Here is a 5463-nt window from a genome sequence, read left to right on the forward strand (position 1 = left end):
AGAGAGAAACCGAAGAGAGGGCGAGAGAGGCCCGCTCCTCAGGCACTGTTCTTACGCGCGGCGTAACGTGAGCCGCGCGCGCAAGCAGCAGGCTCCGCGTCGCGCCGGTGCCAGCGGCCGCGGGGAATGTACGCTATCCAAAATAAGGCTTGGAACTGCGTGTCCCCAGCGATCGCGCGGGCGAATGGCCCAAGTCGCGCGTGAACAGGAGGTAGGGGTCCCAAAAGGGGTCCCCACAAAGTCGGGCTCGATGGCGATTGAAAATGAACAAGTGCGTGGCTGAATTTGTCATTGATATTTCTTGATATATTGATTATGAGGCAGCGCATTGGTGACCCTGTGGTGGCTGATAAGTGTGACATTATGCACTGAACCGTGAACTGCTTTCTGAATGGGAAGTGCAATGCCATGCAAAATGATTTTACTGTCAGTAAGCGATGGCAACCAGCGGCCAAAACAACACAGCCACCACGCAGGTGATCATCTAATCGACAACCATATTGGATAAGTGGTGGCACTCTCTATAGCCGATGAAAGTTACGAATACATAAAATAGACAAACGAATGCAAATGTGTGACTAAAAATCGGCAGCTTGCGTCAGCTAAAAAATTGTCCCTTTTAAACGCAGAACCGATTAGCTCCATTATCATCAATGGTTCTGGCCCGTGGTAACGTTACCAGCTGTATGGAACTTCGGAAATCTACAAAGTTTAGTCAAAGGCAGAGCGACCCATCAGATTCCTGCAAGTTGCTTGACAATGATAAAATCAGAAAACTTTAATATAAAGTTTTATTTTTTGAACGAGCTTTTGAAGCCGCGTTTGCGTCTCACCGTGCAGTCAGGAACACACGGTGATCTTGGCCAAATGGCAATTAGTACCAGTGGCAAATAGTACTCACCTAATGAGTGCATGCAATCCGCAAGAGCTTGAAGACAACGAAAATGTTACATTTTTCTATCATGACACAAGCTTCTCTATTTTCTTGTTTCAGTGATCTCGTGGTGATCATCTTCTGCGCCATTCTCGCGGTTGGTAAGACATATTTCGTCATATGCGTTCTCTTGTGTAGTTGAAAGAAAACAATGACGAGTAAATCAGTAACTCTAATGTTAGCAATATTCTGTACAGAGTTGTGAACCAGCAAGGCTTTGGTGTTTAAATTGTACTGGATTTTGCGGGAGGGTATTAGATGTTATACATACATATATATATATATATATATATATATATATATATATATATATATATATATATATATATATATATATATATATATATATATATATTCATAACATGCGAAAAACAAGCAGATATCGAAAACCCGCCGTGGTTGCATTGTGGCTATGGTGTTCGACTCAATGTCACGGGATCAAATGTCAAATACGTAAAATGTCAGATGTCACGGCGACCAAATTTCATTGGGGGCGAAATGCGAACACTCGTGCACTTCGAATTACGTGGACATTTACAAGAACCGCAGGTAGTCCGAATTATTCCAGAATCCCCAGCTACAGCCTGGCTCATGATAAGATTGTGGTCTTCGCACGTAAACACTCATAATTTTTTCCTTTACCAGATATCGAGATTCAAGTATGTGCAGATGTTTGCTTACCTGTCAATTGATCTGGAGCGTATATTTAAAGCTTACAGAACTTAATGCGATCCGTTCAGTTGTGTCAATTTTATCCGGTGCAATGTGTAATCCCATCATTCCCATGTAATGTTTATGTTCATATTTTACACATGTCAGATTATTTGATGGGATTTCAATCTTTGTGCACTTGACCACTCACAAGCTATGCCAAAATCAAAACACCAAATCACACAAAGAAAGAATGTTGTGGTTGATGCAGCCGTGTCACTCATGAGGAAGGAGGCGATGTTAGCTGAATTCGGTGGTTTTACGTGCCTGAAGAGCAATACGATTATGAGCATGCCGTAGGGAGGTGATCAGGGTTAATATCGGCCACCTGGGGCTCTTTAACATACACCCGATGCATAATACACGGGCACTGTTTCATTTCGCCTCCAACTGCGGCCACGGTTTGATATCCGCCATCGGGCTTAGCAATGCGACGCTACTACAACATGTCGGGCGAATGTGACGTGCAGACGTGAGCAGCCTTGTCTGGAACGTTCCGTCGGGCCTCCGTGGAGCAAGGCAGCGCCGTTTAACGGCAAATTCAGCAAATCGCACCCGTGAGCCCTGGGGCAACGATGATTGGATGAAACGGCACAGAGTGGGCGCCCTGGTGCTCACCGGTGCGATTTGCTGAATTCGCCATAACATCAGCCGCTGGGTTCGAGATGGTGTTCACTGCTTATGCGCAGCAAAAAAGCCGGGTGCCTACTCATCGCTTCCTTGTTCTAGTTCCCGCCTCGTTAGTTTGCTTCGCAGAGGCTACGCTGCATGCTTATGTGGTTTTAATATGACGTTGCCACGGAAGCTAATGCAGTGCCGTGCTTCCATGTTTTACGCGTGTAACGGGGTGGCCAGGCAAGGAAGCACCTGTGATGGCGGGTGACCGCACATTTTTGCAGATTTGGCAAGGTTGCCTTACTGTGTACATACAAAATGCACCATCCATCGTTGCTAACATGCAGCGCAAAGACAGGCGAACAGGCAACACAGCCGATAAGCGTGGTGCGATAACGTGCGGCCACCCGCAATCAGTCGCGCTTGCTTACTTGCCCTCTCCTGGCTACACGAGTAAAACAAAACTTTTGAGGTTGCTTCCTTATGAAATTGAACGTACTTTAAAAGAAATTATACAACTTTTATTTCTACCTTCAATTTGCATGTAAGCTCTCTTACCTCTGCAGAAGTTATCCTTTTTCTTTGTCGTCTTTCTGATTTTTGTTTTAGGTGAGTTATGCTCCTGTGATCCATGGTGTTTTCCGCGCAGTTCTTTCAAATTTTTTTTCGCACTGCATTATACCCTCTTTCAGTTTTACCGAAACACTGGCAATGCCTCCGCAGGATTGAGCTGAGAAATTATCAGAGGTGTAATCTAAGTTATCATTAACACTATCATCATTATCTCGTCTATATTCTATGAAAGCTATTCAAGATGCTTTGGCCTTGCAGCTAGTGCTCATACTCAGGATGAAAAAAATGTTATTTTCGCCGTGTGATTTGAGATCCCTCATTTGATATCGTAGTGTTGAAATGCAATTAAGTTTTACTCTTTCTGTTTCTGCTATACCGCTGTATTATGCTTTTTTGTTACTTCTCAGTGCATTGTATATTTGAATTTTTACTTTGTATTACATTAAGCTTAATTGAAATTCTGCATTGTGTATGGTTCCTTGATTCATGATGTATGTCAAATTGTACTTTTTTCCCTTCACTGCTGCCATTTTGTAAATGGGCCCCGGACCCCGTCAAGCTGCTTCAAGGCAGCTTTTTGTCCCCGGCCTTTTTCTCTTGGAGAAATAAATGAATTTTGAATCTATACTAAAACAAGATCAAGCACTGAGCAGGCGTCTTCTTGGACACGCGTAGGTTCTTTAACAATCTGTGATAATGAAAAACTGAACAATGTATCAAACAGGTGCTCACAATTTTTTGCATTGCCGATAGTCAACTTAACCCAGTCTATCCCACCTAGATTGAAATCATCAGTTAATAACAGCTTTCTACAATTAATCATTCTGCTGTGTAGGTAGTCATGCACTTTAAAAAATTAAATTATGAGGTTTTACGTGCCAAAACCACTTTGATTCTGAGGCACGCCGTAGTGGAGGACTCCGGAAATGTTGACTACCTGAGGGTCTCTAACGTGCACCTAAATCAAAGTACACGGGTGTTTTCCCATTTCGCCCCCATCGAAATGCGGCCGCCGTGGCCCGGATTCGATCTCGCGACCTCGTGCTCAGCAGCCCAACATCATAGCCACTGAGCAACCACGGCGGGTTCATGCACTTTCAAAAGGCATTCCTCAGGCTCTCCATGGCACCTGCAAATACCTACTAACAATGGCATATAATCCAATTAAGTAGTGCACCAAGCACTTTCATGATTCCATATTCCAGGCTCTTCTTGAAATGTTAAACTGCTTCTTATATATATGATAGCTACGCCCGCCACTTTCACGGTCGTCACTATCAGTGTTCGTCAGTGAATATCAGGCAAGTTTTAAGGAACAAAGGTAACATTAAGAAGATATAGGTTAAATGCTGGACTGATAAATATGTATACATTAGTTCATAAGCTGAAGCAGGCTAGTTGGCTATTCGTCGCCGCCTTGTTTCGAAGTGGATGGCAATAAATCATAATTGTGGGGTAGTGGGAGCTTAAAGTAGGACAGTTGGAGAAGGCTAGGACGATACCGAGGGGGGAGGAAACATTCGCCCATGGAAGGATGGGGAGTTGGCAGGGGCTGTTGAAAAGGGGAGGCCACAGGGAAGGGTGTCCCCTCTCCGCCATAGTTGCTCGCTTTTAACTGTGTGACCGCCTTCAACTCAGTTATGCACTCAGTATGCACACTCGCCAAAGAGTTGCACGAATGCGTATGCTCAATGGCCTCTGGGACTCTAACGACGCAGTTTTGCCATATGCATATGTGGGATGCGTATATATATATATATATATATATATATATAATCATTTCTGAAGTCGTGGGTGGTGGGTGATACGTAATACCCATATTTGTTAAACCTTTCCCTCAGTTTTTTTAAGCATTTTTGCAATGACGGAGCACATACGACAGACTGCTTTATACTATGTACTCTACACTATGGATAAGAATTCGTCCTGGTCCGGGACTCGAACACGGGACCACCCCCTTTGTGGGGCAGCCGCTCTACAATCTGAGCTAAACAGCCGGTGTTAGATATGGGGCCGTTTCCTGAGGCTACTTCGAGTTCCCCAGACCACATCGAATCGCGCCACTGCTAAGTAAGGGATGCAGAAACACGGATGCCACATTCCTGAGGCAAGACACGTGCAAACAAGTTGGCGGCCCCCACTTCGTGTGCCTCCGGGGGAACTATTCACTGCTTGACTCATCCAGAAAGCGAGGGGATAGCCCGGCACTGTTGGAAGTAAAGTGGGTCCCAACCTGACGGCTGTAATGCGCCGTGACAACCGGACGGCTGTGGTGTACCGGGAAGGCCTGGCAGCGTCGCACCGGCCGCCTTTGAAGAGGGCATTTGTAAGCCAGCGAGGCCATGCCGCCGGGAGTAGAGTGACCTCGGACAATTGGGGCCCAAGCGTCGTCCCCGTTTTCTCATTGTGCCGACGCGTTGCGAGCGAGCGAGGCAAGACCGCAGAGAGCGTGAAATTCCGCCCGCCTTGGTCCACCGTCGCCCCACCTGGCTATTGTGACGGCGCGCGAGTCAGCAAGGCAAGACCGCAGGGGGACCAAGCGGCGACTCTCTTCGCCGGATATGACACCACCGCATGGGCGCCTACTATTGGCCGAAGATGGCGTCATCTGAGCGGGCTCTCCCATTGGC

This window comes from Dermacentor andersoni, chromosome 5 (genome assembly GCF_023375885.2).
Source record: "Dermacentor andersoni chromosome 5, qqDerAnde1_hic_scaffold, whole genome shotgun sequence".
NCBI lineage: Eukaryota > Metazoa > Arthropoda > Arachnida > Ixodida > Ixodidae > Dermacentor > Dermacentor andersoni.